This window comes from Bombina bombina, chromosome 2 (genome assembly GCF_027579735.1).
Source record: "Bombina bombina isolate aBomBom1 chromosome 2, aBomBom1.pri, whole genome shotgun sequence".
NCBI lineage: Eukaryota > Metazoa > Chordata > Amphibia > Anura > Bombinatoridae > Bombina > Bombina bombina.
The window spans coordinates 368,739,087-368,757,407 of NC_069500.1; positions in this window are offsets into that span (position 1 = coordinate 368,739,087).

Sequence of the window (18,321 nt, forward strand, 5' to 3'; positions counted from 1 at the left end):
TGCTACTACACCTAATGTTAAGATCCTTTAAGAATAACACATTTAGCATATTGATTTGACATGTTAATAGAATTATACTGTACAATATCCGAAATCGATATGTGTGGGCCATAGATACCACAGATCTTTTACATTAGAGGTTATGATGTGAATATCATTTTAGACCCAGATCCTATGTGTATAGTTACCAGTTATGTTTTAATAAGTATAACAAGTGGATGCGCAATGAAATAAATTGATGCGTAAAAATATCTTCAGTAAGCAGATCTTAGAACACTTCAATCACATAATGGATTTTCCCTTATTATTTTTTATTTTTTATTGATAAGCTGTCAGGAACAGTACTGAGATTATCACTTGCCCAAATAAGAGTTGTCAGATTTGACAGGTTCCTGTAACAAAACAAAACTGGAAGTGACACGGAACACAATCGGCGATACTGGAAGTGACGTAACTCGTTATGACGTCACTTCCGGTTTGCCGGTTTTTCTTTTTCTCTTGCACGGAGGTAAAGATCCTCGAAAGGGTGATATACAATATCTGTCTTAACTGTAGTAGGGAACAAGCCATATGACTATAAAGAGAAAGAAGGTAAAAATGTTAAATGTAAACAGATACTAAACAGGAAGGAAGTACCAAGAAGGTACCACTTCCGGTTCAAAAGTAACTCATTTTTGGCGCCAAAATAACGGCGCTATTGATTGGATACCTAAAACTATATAGTAAGCTACCATCATATACCACAGTATAATCTTGATAAAGGCCTAAGGAAGGGCCGAAACGTGTTGACACTTTATGATAAGCTTCATTCTGATTATTTGGATATCATTTTAGCAGTATTGCACTATGTTGTATCTTTTTTATTTCACAGGATTTGTACTTAAAGCACCTTAAACTTTGGATATATACAAACCGGATCTTTTAATCAATTACACTTTTCTAAACATTCAGTTATAACGTGGAGACTCATCACCAAGAAGGAATACAACACTTAACAGCAATTATTTCCTCTTTATATATATATATATATATATATTTTTTTTTTTTATTTATTTATTTTTTTTTTTCCACAAGTTTGCAAACACATTTTTCACCAAGCACATATATATATGAACTTTATGGTATTTTGCTGTTGTTTTTTTGTACTTCGGTTTTTGTTTTATAAACATTTTTTATTAATTTTCCATTTTTTCTATTTTTTATAAACATTCACTCATCATTTTATTTTTTCAATCACTATCTCTTTCACTAATTTTAAGAAGGGTTCACTATTATTTCTTAATGATTCACTGTGAGTCATTGTCATCTATCCCTATACATTGGAATAAGGAACAATCTGATGCCACTAGGAGTACTACCTTGCCATATGGACTAACATGATTATTGTAATACTAATTATACGTTTTAATTCCAATTTTAATTATATGTTTATATGTTTTATATTGTTAGTAACTACATGGATCCATGGTTTTATTGTATTTGAATTATCTATAACGATATTTGTCTGTTAGGTTTATTGTTGAGAATAAATGTCAATATTTTGAATACATATCCTTAGCCTATCCATAGGCGCTCCTTAGATTCCTTCATTCAAATCTACATACACAGGATAAGCTAGATAGCCTTACTCTAAGGAGCTACAAGGAATTTTAGTGGTTAAAGTGCTGTGAGATATTTTGTTTATATCCTTAGTTGTAGTCCTAGTAATTCGAACAGCAGCCAATCACTCCATTTCTATAATCACCAATAAGAGACTCATTTACACACAATTTAATATAGTAAGTTTTATATATAGACTTCCTTATATAGAAATCTCTTTTGACATATCTATAAGATGGACATAACCAAATCCATGAGACAGGACATCACAATAGAGATTACTCTATCACGAACATGAACACCAATGGCGTAGAAACTATGGACTATGCTTCTATATTTAGAAATTTAGAAAAATTGCTAATTCAAGAGGTGAAATTCCAATTAGAGGACCCAGAATTCATAACCAAGTGGTCAAATATTCTAATAGAAACTTCTAGAAAATTAATGCAAGCTATAATTGATTATAAGGAATCCATATTATTAAATGTGGATATTGAGATTAAAAACAATGAGGATAATCTTATAGGCCCAGATGGACTAATATTAGAAACTAAAGACCTCCTGGAATGAAAAGACAATTTGATTAGAAAGGTGACTAAGATTAGGGAAGATATTACTAACAAAAAATATAAGAAATTAAACAAGGAATTGGAACATATTAAAATGCCATAGAAACTTTTGATACAATGATTTGTAATGAGATCAGGAATATTAGTCATAACAAACTAAACAGACGTAAACATAATCTTTCTAAAGAACAATTACAGACTATCAAGACCCTCAAGAAGAATCATGATTTGGTTATCAAACCAGCTGACAAAGGAGGGGGCTTTTTAGTCTTGAATAAGGTTGATTATGACCAAGAATGCAATAGGATTTTATCTGACATCCAGACATGAAGTACTTAGACAAAATCCAGTTGATGGGTTTAAAAAAGAATTAGATAGGGTCTTGGGTGAAGTGAGAACCAATGGGATACTTAATGAAAAAGAATACAAGTACATACGTATCAAAAACCCAATAACCCCGGTGTTTTATTATCTCCCTAAGATCCACAAATCTTAAAAAAAAAACTCCTGGTAGATCAATCATTTCAGGGATTGGCTCATTGTCGAGCAATCTGTCTGAGTATGTCGATAAAAATCTCCAAAGATATGTGACACAGCTACCATCCTATCTGAGGGATTTGACCCAAGTACTGAATATATTGGGAGATATAGAGTGGGCCAATAACTATATACTAGCCACATGTGACGTGACATCCCTCTATACTAGTATACCTCATGAGGGAGGTTTGGAGGCTGTAGATTTTTTTTTTCAAGAATGATCCAAGTATGCCCGAACTACAGAAAGATTTTATTTTGGATGGTATACGTTATATTCTGACTCACAATTATTTTAACAATAATGGGGTATATTATAAACAGACATGTGGTACAGCAATGGGGACCAGGTTTGCACCTAGCTATGCAAATTTATACATGGGACGATGGGAACTCATATTCTGGGACTCATGCCCAGCTAGTGCGGACCTGGTCCTCTACTACAGATATATAGATGACATCCTCATAATATGGAAAGGTTCCATAGAGGATTTAGAACACACTATAAAAGTTATGAACGGCAATAGTCATAATTTAAAGTTCACATACGTACTTAGTACTAGAGAAATTACCTTCTTAGATTTGAAAATTGAGGTAAAAAAATGGACAATTGGAAACATCTACGTTCTTTAAAGAAGTAGATTGTAACACTTATATTCACCAAGACAGCTGCCATTACAAGAATTGGAAGTCAAATATACCGAAAGGGCAACTTCTAAGATTGAGAAAGAATTGCTTGAATTCCATAAAATGGGAAGAGCAGCCACAATATTAAAGAAAAGATTTCTGGAAAGAGGCTATGAATCCTTGAGAGAGATATAGAGGAGGTCAGGTGTAGGGATCGCAAAGACCTTTTAAAATATAGATGCAAAAATGTCAAGATTAACCCCGATAATGAACTACTCACTATCCCTTTCATAACTGAATACAGTGAAAATAGACACATTGTAGAAAGGATTGTTGAGAAGCATTGGCCAATTTTGAAGGACGATGAAATAATAGGAGAGAAGTTACCAGCACAACCAAAATTTATATATCATAAATCAGACAATTTAAAGAACATATTGTCACCAAGTATACCTAAGAAAACACAAACTAAGGTTAGGGATGTATATGGCAGAGACATTAAAGGCTTTTACCCTTGCGCGAGTTGTAAAGCATGTGAAAGAGGAACAAAAACGAAAAAGTTCACTTCACACAACACTAAAGTTGAGTACTTAATCAGGGATCTTATAAGATGTAGCAGTAAGGTGGTGATATATCTGATACAGTGTAGCTGTGGTCTACAATATATAGGACAGACCTCCAGACCCCTAAAGGATAGGATCAGAGAGCATTTACTGCAGATCAAACACAAAAATATAGAAACCCCACTATACAGACACTTTACCAATCATCACCAAGGAAATAAGAAAGATTTCAGCTACATAGGTATTCAGTTAGTGACACCAAATTGGAGAGGAGGGGACTATGAAAAGAAACTATTGATGGCAGAATCTAAATGGATTTTTAATTAGATTGCCTATATCCTAGGGGTCTTAACATTAGGTAAGACTTATCACATTTAATCAATCTAAGATAACCCTAAACACGCTGATTCATGAAGTAAAATATCCAGCTATTTTTGCATGTATTATCATACTAGCTCTATATGGCTGTATACAGACTTTCTAGTTTTTATTATCCCTTTTTATTTTAAAAAATATCCCTATTTGCCTGAAAAGTTGAGATATATGGACAAACATTTCTTCAACTCAAAATGTGGAGATATATCTCCCTCTGCTTTTAATAAAGTGAGGCAGAATATTGCCCAACATTACACAGTTGATTTTAACTTAAGTAATGATATAGCTAAGTCTTAGTTTAGAATAGAAAAAGAAGATATGGCCCCCCCAACTGTCTAATCCATCACATATTCTTTTTAACTAATTTATAGATTTGTCTAAATCTGATTTTCATTGGTTTTAATCTAATTATAATTGGTTTTAACCTAATTTTAATCTATTTTAATATTATCTTTATGCATAGACTACAAGTCCTCTAGAATACACTATTTAGTGAATAATGAGGATTATCCTTTACCAATCAATAAATGTAGAATTCCTTCCTTTTGTCCCATTAACCAGATTGTAGATGTGGCATATGATATTTTGAGTATTATATACATTTGATCATCAATGTTTTTTGTGTAATGTACACTGCTTCCTCTACTGAATGATTTTTAATGCTACTACACCTAACTACTCACTATCCCTTTCATAACTGAATACAGTGAAAATAGACACATTGTAGAAAGGATTGTTGAGAAGCATTGGCCAATTTTGAAGGACAATGAAATAATAGGAGAGAAGTTACCAGCACTACCAAAATTTATATATCATAAATCAGACAATTTAAAGAACATATTGTCACCAAGTATACCTAAGAAAACATAAACTAAGGTTAGGGATGTATATGGCAGAGACATTAAAGGCTTTTAGCCTTGCCCGAGTTGTAAAGCATGTGAAAGAGGAACAAAAACGAAAAAGTTCACTTCACACAACACTAAGGTTGAGTACTTAATCAGGGATCTTATAAGATGTAGCAGTAAGGGGGTGATATATCTGATACAGTGTAGCTGTGGTCTACAATATATAGGACAGACCTCCAGACCCCTAAAGGATAGGATCAGAGAGCATTTACTGCAGATCAAACACAAAAATATAGAAACCCCACTATACAGACACTTTACCAATCATCACACAGGAAATAAGAAAGATTTCAGCTACATAGGTATTCAGTTAGTGACACCGAATTGGAGAGGAGGGGACTATGAAAATAAACTATTGACTGCAGAATCCAAATGGATTTTTAATTATATTGCCTATATCCTAGGGGTCTTAACAATAGGGAAGACATCACATTTAATCAATCTAAGATAACCCTAAACACGCTGATTCATGAAGTAAAATATCCAGCTATTTTTGCCTGTATTATCATACTAGCTCTATATGGCTGTATACGGACTTTCTAGTTTTTATTATCCCTTTTTATTTTTAAAAATATCCCTATTTGCCTGAAAAGTTGAGATATATGGGCAAACATTTCTTCAACTCAAAATGTGGAGATATATCTCCCTCTGCTTTTAATAAAGTGAGGCAGAATATCGGCCAACATTACACAGTTGATTTTAACTTAAATAATTATTTAGCAAAGTCTTAGTTTAGAATAGAAAAAGAAGATATGACCCCCCCCCAAACTGTCTAATCCATCACATATTCTTTTGAACTAATTTATAGATTTGTCTAAATCTAATTTTTCATTGGTTTAATCTAATTATAATTGGTTTTAACCTAATTTTAATCTATTTTAATATTATCTTTATGCATAGACTACAAGTCCTCTAGAATACACTATTTAGTGAATAATGAAGATTATCCTTTACCAATCAGTAAATGTAGAATTCCATCCTTTTGTCCCATTAACCAGATTGTAGATGTGACATATGATATTTTGAGTATTATATACATTTGATCATCAATGTTTTTGTGTAATGTACACTGCTTCCTCTACTGAACCATTTTTAATGCTACTACACCTAATGTTAAGATCCTTTAAGAACAATACATTTAGCATATTGATTTGACATGTTAATAGAATTATACTGTACAATATCCAAAATCGATATGTATTGGCCATAGATACCACAGATCTTATACATTAGAGGTTATGATGTGAATATAATTTTAGACCCAGATAACTTAGATCCTATGTGTATAGTTACCAGTTATGTTTTAATAAGTATAACAAGTGGATGCGCAATGAAATAAGTCGATGCGTAAAAATATCTTCAGTAAGCAGATCTTAGAACACTTCAATCACATAATGGATTTTCCCTTATTATTTTTTATTTTTTTGTTTAAATGATTTTTATTGAAAATTGGTACATTGAAAACGAACAAGATGTATATTTTCAGTTACTTAACAATAACATCGTAGCAGTTCACTATAAAGACAGTCATCGTTAATGATTAATCCAATTTCCATAGATATTTTTGAGATTTTTTTGAAGGAAGAAGTGAGTCACAACATATCATTGGAAGATATAAAAGAATATAGAGGGTGAAAGTAGGCACGGGTTAGGGAAATGGGGGTTAGAAGGGGGAATAGAAGGGGAGATAGTGTCCCATCTGGTCTATCTTCTCTATAGTCACGGGAAGGGGTATAGTTGTAGCTTTTAAAAGTTTCAAGTATAAGATGTCGAATGAACTGTTTAAGTGTGGTCATCATGAGAACCCTGATCCCATATAAATTGAATATTGCAGATCATGTCTTGTTTACCTAGATAACAGTAATGCATCCTTTCTAACGTGAGGACATGATCTACTTCAGATTTCCATTGGGCAATGGTCGGTATCTCACATGTCTTCCATTTCCTAGGGATTAAGCGTTTAGCACAGGAGAGCATTAAGAGAAGTAGCTTCTTGCGGTAAGCGCAAGCGATTTTGGGGATGAGATTAAGAATTATAATTGATGGGGAAATTTTGATAGCTACACCCAGAATATTGGCTATGTGTCCTTCTACTTGGTTCCAGAAGGTGTGTAGAATGGGGCACGACCACCATATGTGGGTAAGGGTACCCTCCTCCCCGCATCGTCTCCAGCAGCTGGAGGAGGCAGTGGGGTATATGGTCCTCAGGCGTTGAGGGGTTAGATACCACCGAGCTAGTATTTTGTAATTCAATTCAGATATGGTCAAGGATAGAGAGGTGGAGTGTGCGTGTCGAAAGCATTGCCTCCAGGTCTCAGTATTTAGATCACTTTGGAGTTCAACTGCCCACTTTGTTAGATATGTGGGTGGTTTTTCCGGGAAAGAGCCCCTGAGCATTTTATACGCTAGAGAAAGGTGTGCTCTATTTATATTCGGGTTGATACATAACTGTTCGAAAGTGGTCAGGGGTCTAAGTATCATTTCTTTGTGCGGGCAGTGGTTGATCGCATGTCTGATCTGTAGATAGGAGTACCAACGGTGGAAAGGTGGGCCTAGTTCTTCATTGAGGGTAAGTCTGTCCTTGACTCCCGAGGTGTCGGTCACTAAGTAAATTGGTAGGGACCTATGGAGTCTATTAGTTGGGTTATGAGTGTATAGGTTGTGTTTGAGAAAGAGATGATTTCGAAGGAGGGGGGTCAGGGGGGAAAGTATGGTAGAAATTCCCTTTGTGTGAGTGAATACGTCATCCCACACATCTAGGGTGGTTTTGATATAGTCATTGTCTTGTATAATGCGAGGTCTGGACTCTTTAGGAATCCAGGGTAGGTCTCTCATGGGGTCAACCTGCGCTAGATGGCCCTCCATCTGTATCCATAGCTTCGAGGGGTTGGCATGGTTCCAAGCTATAACTCTGGCTAAATGTGCAGCTTTATAGTAATTAGTAAGATTGGGGACACCAAGGCCTCCATCTTCCTTACTCAAATACATGGTGTGCTGAGCTATCCTCGGGCGTTTATATGACCATATAAAGGAGTTAATCATTTTTGTTGTGTTAAGAGGAAGGGCTTCGGTAAGGGCAGAGGGAGGGCCTGAAACAAGTATAAGTATCTGGGGACTATCATCATCTTCACCGTGTTGATTCGCCCTAGCCATGATAAGTGTCCCTGTCTATGCCAGTTCTCTAGCGAGGATTTAACGCTCGTTTGGAGGTTGATAAAGTTATCTGGAAAGAGTGTGTGTGGATCTTTGGAGATTATCAAGCCTAGATATTTAAGTTTATCTGATAATGTGAACTTTGTTTGTCGCGTAATATATAGCATTTCTTGAGAGGTTAGATTTATCGGCAATAGACCCGACTTCTCCATATTGATGGAGAAGTTGGAAACCTGCTTGTATGCGTCTAAGATTTGTATGAGAGCGGGAAGGGAGGTGGTTGGGGATTGTAAAGTGAAAATCACGTCGTCCGCGAACAGGAGGCATTTTTAGGTAGTGTCTCCGAATTTTAGGCCTTGTATATGGTGACAGTGTCTAATTTGCAGTGCCAGTATTTCAACTGTAATAGCGAATAATAGAGGTGAGAGCGGGCACCCTTGACGCGTGCCATTGGAAATGGGGAAAGGCTGGGATATATTATTGTTGATTTTAATCTTAGCGCTCGGGTTGTGATAAAAGGCCTTTATTCTGGAAATGAAGAGCTCGGAAAAGCCGAACTTTGACAGGGTGGACCACATAAATTGCCAGTCCACCCTGTCAAATGCCTTCTCAGCATCTGTCGAAAGCAAGGTTAGGGGCGAACGGGTAAGGTGGGCTTGTTGCAGTGAGTGAAGTAATCTGGTGGTATTGTCCTTCGCCTCTCTCCCCCTAATGAAGCCCACCTGATCAGGATGGACTATGCTGGACAATATTTCATTCATGCGGTTGGCTAAGATTTTGGCATATATTTTCATATCAATATTTATAAGGGAAATTGGTCTATAGTTGCTGACCAAGTCATTGGAATCACCGTGATTACTGCTTCTAGGAGGGAGCTGGGCAGGACAGCACCTTGATCTATGTCGTTAAAGAGTGTCAGGAGCTGGGGGTTTATGTGTTCTTGTAGGAGCTGATAAAATTTGGATGTGAGGCCGTCTGGGCCTGGGGATTTGCCATTCGGCAAGGACTTAATAACTAAATTGATGTTTTTTAGGGTGATGGGAGAATTGTTTGTCGACTTCTGTGATAGAGGTTGTAAGGACGGTGTTCAAGTATGTTTCTATTTTCTCTTTCTTATCTTGTGGCGTGGAGTCTGCTAGATTATATAGTTGCTTATAGTATGAAGCAAATGAGTTGATAATTTCTTCATTTTTGTGGGTTGCCTCACCAGATGGGTGGCGGATTGTCTTAATGAAATTGGAGAGCCTTTGTTTTTTAAGGGACCTGGCCAGTAGGCGACCTGCTTTGTTACTTTCTACGAAAAACTTAGATTTGGAGGTTAACGCCCTCATGTGGGCTTTTTGGATCAGAAATTTATTTAGGGCTTCTCTAGCGTCAGTTAATTTGGAGAGCTTGGTCGCGGAGGATGGGTCTACCCTAAGAATGGTTTCACAGGTAGTTAATTCGTCAGATAGTGAAGTGAACTGGGCATTGTGAATCTTGCGTTGTGTGGCGGTGTGTTTTATTATTACCCCCCTTATAAAACATTTATATGCCTCCCAATTGTTCGCGGGTGTTGTGTCCTCAGGTTTGTTTAGGGCGAAAAATTCGACCGAGTGTTTTTTAATGTCATCGACTGTTGCTTGGTTAGTCAGTATATGGTCATTGAGTCTCCAGTTGAATGTAGTATGTGGTTTGCTAGTCCATTTGAATTCTGTAGATACCATACTGTGATCAGACCAAGAGGTGTGTGTGATTCTAGAGTGTACAAGGGCAGAAAGCAGAGCCTGATCACACAGTATGTAATCTAACCTGGAATACGTGTTGTGGATGCGAGAAGAAGGTGTAATCTCTTCTGTTAGTGTGTACTACTCGCCAGGTGTCAAATAAGTTAATAGTTCGTAAGGCTGCGCAGTTAGAGTTGAGAGTATTATTGCGTAGATAGGATTTTCCACTGGAGGTGTCTAGTATTGGGTTCATGGGAAAATTAAAATCTCCGCCTGCAATGATGGGTCCCTTAGCTAGGTCTAGTATCTTGTTAACTAGGGGTTTGAAGAAGTTGGGGGTGGGTCTGTTCGGTGCATAGGTGTTTACCAATGTGACCGGGGTGCCGTAACATAGGCCAACAAGAATTAGGATCCTACCCTCAGTGTCTGTATATTTCTGTAGTAGTTCGAATGGGAAGCCGCGTCTAAATGAAATGCTGACCCCATTTTTCCTATTTGTACCAGAACTACAGTAGTGTTGGTCGAAATATCTTTTGGATAAAGTAGGTTCATGGTTTTTCTTAAAGTGTGTTTCCTGAACCATAATGACGTCAATTTTTCGTTTGTAAAAATCATGGAACGCTATAGAGCGTTTTTCGGCTGAGAGGAAGCCCTTAACATTTTGGGTGGCTATGTGTAATGTTTCTTCTTTATGGCGTGCTATAGGGGTCGTCATAATGTCAAGTGTCTAGCACTATCCCACTGCTCGGTATGTGGGGACCAGATGGGACACTGAGTAGAAGAGGGAGAGGGTACCTACTGTTAGTGTTGGAGAAGAGGAGTATCAGTAGGAAGGTTAGTCAGTAGGGGTCAGTGAGGGTGGGAAAGGAGAAGAGAGAAGTTATGACTTTAAAAACAGTATTAGAGTAAATAACAATATTTATGACAGTATTAATTCAATCAGCATTAATGTAAAATACAAGTCTTGCGCTGAGGGGAGAGGGAAGAAAATTATGCAATAGAATCTCAGCTCGTAACCTGTAACTTTGATCTCAGGGGCCGTCGTTACAGGCCGGGTATCCGAGTAGAGTAAGGTAATGTGGAAGTCGACTAATTCTAAGTGGCGTTGTTCTAGTAAGTAGGGACTCATAGCCCCTCTACATAGCCTTGGTTCAAAGAAGCCCGGTCAGTTTTATTGTGTCCTGTCTAGTGGAGTGTGGGGATTGGTAGAGGATGTTATGTGGGATCCCTATACTGTTAGTTGAAGTGTAGTCATTGTTCAGAAATGTTGGAGTGTATACATGCTGTCCAAGTTACTAGGATTGAGTCAAAAGATGTGAAGTCACGTACATTTAAGTAGTCAGTGTATCGTGGTGCCGTTTGACCTCAGTAAAGTCCCAGGTTATGTACAGGAGACTATATAAAATCTAAGGAGGGATCTCTCTGTGAGGGCCTGATGTATATGTTCAGTTTTGAGGTCCTAAGGAGGGAGATGGGTAGGGCTATTAGTATGGTTAAGTGCGTAGTTGAGGTGAGATATTGTCTTGTGACACGTTAAGAGTTCAGAAGCAATGTGACAACGCTTGCAGGGAAATGTAAAACATCAGTGCAGATATAACATATCAAACTCAGTGAATAACATAACATAACACAACAAAATTTATCTTAATATGAGGCATAGCTCAGTACAAACAGAATATAGTACCCTTGGGTCCATGGTGTCTCTTTGGTTCAGAAGGCCTGTTCAGTTTCACTGTGTTCTGTCTAGTGGGTTATGGGGGTTAGTTAAGGGAGTTGTGTGGATTTCTTATACTGTTGAGATGTGTTCATTTTTCAGAGATGGTGAGATGTACACATACTGTCTGAGTTATTGGAGTTGAGTCTAAAGTCTGCAAGTCACGGGCGCTTAGGTAATCAATGTATTGTGTCGCCACTTAACCTCAGCAAGGACCCAGGTTGTGTAATGGAGAGTGGATAAAGCTATAGCGGAATCTCTCTATGAGAGCCATATGTATATGATCAGTGCTGAGGGCCTAGGGAGGGGGGTGGTTGGGTCTGTTGGTATGGTCAAATGTGTGATAGAGGAGAGATAATGTCTAGTGACAAGTTTAGAGTTCAGTAGCAGTATGTCAACACTTGTAGGGAAACGTAAAATATCAGAACATTTATAACATATCAAACTCTGTGAATAACATAACATAACAGAATGAAGCTTATCTTAATATGGAACATAGCTCAATACCAGCAGAATATATTGCCCTTAAGTGGTTAAAGTACCATAGTCTATATGTGATGGGCATCCCATGCCTGGTGATCAGGGCCTAGTAAGAAAAGAAAAAAAAAGAGGCATATACAGGCAAACAATACATTGCATTTACTCATCTGATGGAGCCTGAGTCCACAGTGCCTGAGTTGGTGGAAGATATTTGTCTTCTCTTGGTCTGATTAGAGTCGGTGTCTGGGTCTGGTCTCCGTTGGGATTTGAAGCCTGTTGAGCCATCTTGAGGTCTTTGAGACGATTGATGGTTTGTTGTGTCAGGTGATGATATTTTTAAAATGTTGCAGAATCTGTGAATGTCAGAGGGAGAAGAGCATTCCGTCTTCTTCCCGTTTTTCATCACTATTACTGAGGTAGGAAATCCCCATCTGTATGGGATGTGAAGTGAACGGAGATGTGATGTTAGGGGTTGAAAGTCCCGCCTCTTCTGCAGTGTTCTGAGTGATAGGTCCTGGTAGATTTGGATTCGATGACCTTGGAAATGTATAATTTGTTTTTTCCTGGCAGTATTATATATTTCCTCTTTTTGACAGTAATTTTGGAAATGTACCACAATGTCTCTTGGGGGGGAGTCATCTGGGGGCTTCGGACGTAGTGCTCTATGGGCTCTATCTAGTGGAATGTCTAGGTTTTCAGGGGAGTTTTCTCTAAGTATGTCTGCAAATAGAGCCTGGAGAAAGTCTTGTATATCATTGTTTAATACTGACTCTGGTATCCCCCTGAAGCGAAGGTTTCCCCTTCTGGTGCGATTTTCCAAATCGTCAATTTTGTCTTCGAGTTCTGAAATATGACGGTCTTGTTGAGTTTGACTCGTAGAGAGGTGTGCTAGCTTTTGTGCTACCACAAACTCATGCTCTTCCAAAGTGTCAACCCTGTGGCTCAGATCGCTGATCTCTTTCTTCAGATCAGCGCATTCATCTTTGATGCATGTCTTAACCTGTTCAATTAGGGTTACAATAGCTTTATATGTTATTGGTGTGTCCTCCTCTTGGGCCATAATTGTAGGTGCCGCTTCAATGATTGTAGGCGAACTATTGACTTGCTCTTCTTCTATAGCGTCCGAAATGGACTCTGTTGTTTTGGTCATGGACGGCTGGTCTGTCTGCTTAAAGAAAGCATGAACTGCAGGCTGGGTAGATTGTTGCAGCTTTTGCGGTTTATCTTGATGAGTGTTCTTTCTTTGTGACATAGTGCCTGGAAGTGGTGTTGGGGCACTTGATTTAACTGAAAGTGTCGCCACACACTGCACCCCCTAGGGGTTCTACCCTCACAGGGCGATCACGGTGAAGGGCAAATGGGGTATGACCCGTCACACCGTGGTGTGGCGGGAAAGGGAGCGGGGGTACGTGTGTGAGGAGCACAATGATCAAAGACCCAGAGCTAGGAGCACATGTGTTTAAGTTATTTGTCTGCAGCCATGAGATTCATACAGTCTGTGTACATCATTAGTACTGAGGAAGGGGTGGCTTCTGTCAATGGTCTGGGGCTCAGATGTTTAATGTTCAAAAGGGTAGGTTAGGCCCCAACCATACTCCTGAAAAGAATGTCCACTTATTGAGAAATGTACAGAAACTTTTATTAGGCTGTGACTGTGTGCGTTAGTGAGACAGCGCATATGGAGGTATGGCGGTGTGCAGGGTAACCTTCTCCCATCTGACGCACAAGGAGCTGCGCATGTAGCAGTGAGCACAACGTTAATAGTTAGGATGGCTTAGGTATATGAAAGATACGAGTAGCTTCTAATGTGTCCCCTAATTTGGGATATTTAATGTTGCCCCACGTGGCTTTAAGGTTGGGGAGGGAGCCTTCTGGAAAAGAGTTTTTATATATAGGTGATGTTCCTGTACGTTAGTGTTCAAAGTAGTGCAGCAGCTAGAGGATTATAGCAGTTGCGTGCCCCACATATGCATCACAGTCAGTGTATTAAAGTGGCTTCTGAGTTGTTGAGTTGGAAGCGTGTCCCCCCGGAGATGATTTGTGGTTAGGGCAAGATAAAACATGTAGGTCTTACCGGGTGTTGTAAAGCGTGATCCGGTCTCAGGGAGAGATCACAAGCTGCGACGTTAGAAGTGCAGAGTGTTATGAGCTGCGAGAGAAGTTTCCAATGCGAGCAGCAAGTACTGACCCTGATCCTGCTTGTTCCGGTCTATGTACTGTTAGGTCCGGGTTTCAGGAGTATCACTTGTTGCGGTGAAGGCCGCAAGCCTGAGAGGTCACTGCGACAGCGTACACGGTGAGGAGCAGAACCATCGAGTCCCCAATCTGGTATGTGTTAGGAATATCTTGTAGTTATTATGGGCTTATTACTTGAGCGTTAAGTCGTGTTTAAAGGCATTAGTACCCGGCCCGCATTCAGAGCCTCAGTGAAGTGCGGCTATTGTGCTCGGCTGCTCGCTCCGCCCCCTCATTATTTTTTATTTTTTATTGATAAGCTGTCAGGAACAGTACTGAGATTATCACTTGCCCAAATAAGAGTTGTCAGATTTGACAGGTTCCTGTAACAAAACGAAGCTGGAAGTGATACGGAACACCATCGGCGATACCGGAAGTGACGTAACTGGATTGCCGTTTTTTCTTTATCTCTTGCACGGAGGTAAAGATCCTTGAAAGGGTGATATACAATATCTGTCTTAACTGTAGTAGGGAACAAGCCATATGACTATAAAGAGAAAGAAGGTAAAAATGTTAAAAGTAAACAGATACTAAACAGGAAGGACCTACCAAGAAGGTACCACTTCCGGTTCAAAAGTAACTCATTTTTGGCGCCAAAATAACGGCGTTATTGATTGGATACCTAAAACTCTATAGTAAGCTACCACAATATACCATAGTATAGTCTTGATAAAGGCCTAAGGAAGGCCCAAAACACGTTGGCACTTTATGGTCAGCTTCATTCTGATTATTTGGATATCATTTTAGCAGTATTGCACTATGTTGTATATTTTTTATTTCACAGGATTTGTACTTAAAGCACCTTAAACTTTGGATATATACAAACCGGATCTTTTCATCAATTACACTTTTCTAAACATTCAATTATAACTTGGAGACTCATCACCAAGAGGGAATACAACACTTAACAGCAATGATTTCCTCTTATATATATATATATATATATATATATATATATATATATATATATATATATATATATATAATATATATATTTTATTTTTTTTCCCACAAGTTTGCAAACACATTTTTCACCAAGCACATATATATTAACTTTACGTACTTTGGTATTTTGTTGTTGTTTTTTTTGTATTTCGTTTTTTTTTTTTATAAACATTTTTTATTAATTTTTCTATTTTTTCTATTTTTTATAAACATTCACTCATCATATCTTTTTTAACTCATCATTTTATTTTTTCAATCATTATCTCTTTCACTAATTTTGAGAAGGGTTCACTATTATTTCTTAAGGATTCACTGTGAGTCATTATCATCTATCCCTATACATTGGAATAAGGAACAATCTGATGCCACTAGGAGTACTACCTTGCCATATGGACTAACATGATTATTGTAATACTAATTATACGTTTTAATTCCAATTTTAATTATATGTTTATATGTTTTATATTGTTAGTAACTACATGGATCCATGGTTTTATTGTATTTGAATTATCTATAACGATATTTGTCTGTTAGTTTTATTGTTGAGAATAAATGTCAATATTTTGAATACATATCCTTAGCCTATCCATAGGTGCATCTTAGATTCCTTCATTCTAATCTAAATACACAGGATAAGCTAGGTATCCTTACTCTAAGGAGCTACAAGAAATTTTAGTAGTTAAAGCGCTGTGAGATATTTTGTTTATATCCACCCCTTTTAGCCTGCAAGGAGGGACCCGACAGGGATGCCCCCTCTCCCCACTACTTTTTGACTTGGCCATAGAGCCTTTGGCCTGTTATATTCGGCAGCATAGTGAGGGAATTGACATTAAAGACCACAAACAATATTTGTCATTGTACGCCGACGACCTCCTTTTGTTTGTCGGTAACTCAGAATTAAATGTACCCAAACTCTTAGATATTATTGACACTTTTGGAACTTTTTCGGGTTACAAAATCAACAAGGATAAGTCGGAAGTCAACTGGCTAAAGAACGTGAAGCAAAATACACTTAGTAATACTGGCCTTTAAATAACAGACGGCGCAATCAAATATATGGGCATTCATATACACGTAAACCCAAATAAACTATACCCATTAAATGTAAGCAAAAATCTTTCAAATATATGGACTATGTTGCTCGGATGGGATAAACTTCCCCTATCCTTGATGGGTAGGATACACCTCTTTAAAATGATAGCCCTACCCAAAATACTTTACCCTTTACAGATGCTTACATTAATGCTAACGCAATGAGATGCCAAGACAATACAATCTGCCTTAGGTCAATTTATATGTAAAGGAAAGAAACAGAGGATAGGCAGGCTTAGCCTGGTTATGCCATTTATTAGGGGGGGGGCTCTGCCTCCCAAACATCCTTTGGTATAATTGGGTGACTTTGACAAGACTGTGCTGGACTGGTTAGTTGGGAACGAAAAATGTACAATCTCCACACTAGAATCAGGTCTCACATATCCGATACATCTAGCCTTCCTACCTCATACAAAGTTGAACTCTCTGCCACCTGAAATCCAACAGCATGTTCTATTTAGAGATCCTCTAAGAGCATGTGCAAAATTGTGTAAGTTGTGGGGAATACAATTTACTAGTAGCAAATTTCTCCCTATCCAGGGCAACCTATCCTTTTTACCAGCATATACCACCGAAGTGTTTAAAACTTGGAAAGAGAAACACCTCACAACAATTGGACAACTATTTAATCCATTGACACTAGATGTTCACCCTTTCCAGGAACTACAAAACACCTATCAAATACTGAATACACATAGGTTTGCATATCTCAAATGTCGGCATTATGTTACAAAACTTAAATCAGAGGGCCTGCTCAATGCGGAAAACAATCATATTAACACTTTATGCTCGTTAGCTAAACAGGGCACATAAAAACTAGTGAACATAAATGACCTCATGCTTAAACACCATGACACTTTGACTACCCAAAAGATGGCACTAAAATGGTCCACCTGCAGAGACATAGAAATTGATGCCGAACAGCTGACAACTAGTTTTGAGGAAGTTAGGAACACACCACTATCAGCAAACCTGAGAGAAATACATACAAAAATTCTCCAACAAGCGTATATCACCCCGGCCCTTAGATCCAAGGGGATACCCGATGCAGAAGATGTCTGCATCAAATATAAACTAGCAAAACCTGATTGGATTCACCTGTTCTGGGACTGTCCCAAGCTAAAGTGATTCTGGAATAAGATAGCATACTGGCTAAAAAAGTAACAACAAAAAAAGACATCCCTCTCGGCACAACAAATCTTGTTCTTGCTCCCCACAAACAACACACAGACACAAGACATTCTAACTAAAATGACTATTTTAACTGAAAGACAGCAAGACAGAGTCCTATACCCATTCAGAAATAGTGAATTTATTTTGAAAGAGAACCTTAAGGGAAACTAGTGTTTCTCGAATAATGATATATAGGCTATCTAGGCACATGACAAACATACACTTCATACTCATACTGTCATGGAGAGATGCTCTGGGGCTGGCGGTCTGCGGGCGTCCCAGGTAAGTACGACGAGCTCTGGGTTTTGTTGGTGCATAGCACTTTACTCTAATCTTCTTGTTTGTTATATTTTATTATTGTTTATAATGTTTTGAAGAAAAAGTGAAAAATGAGAGGGGACAGCATGACCTATGGCAAATGCAGCGTGTTGATACAGGACTATTATGCATCTTTTAATGGACTATAAACTATCATCAGAGTCCTGTGTTTAACGATATGTAAAAAAAAAACTTTTCTATGAATGTAAAACACCTTTCACGGTCATTGGTTCATGTAAAAACCTCTCTTAATGTATAAATAAAGTTTTTAAATAAAAGAATCAACCATCCTAGCACCATTCTCCTTGAAAGCAATGATGCACTGTACTAAAT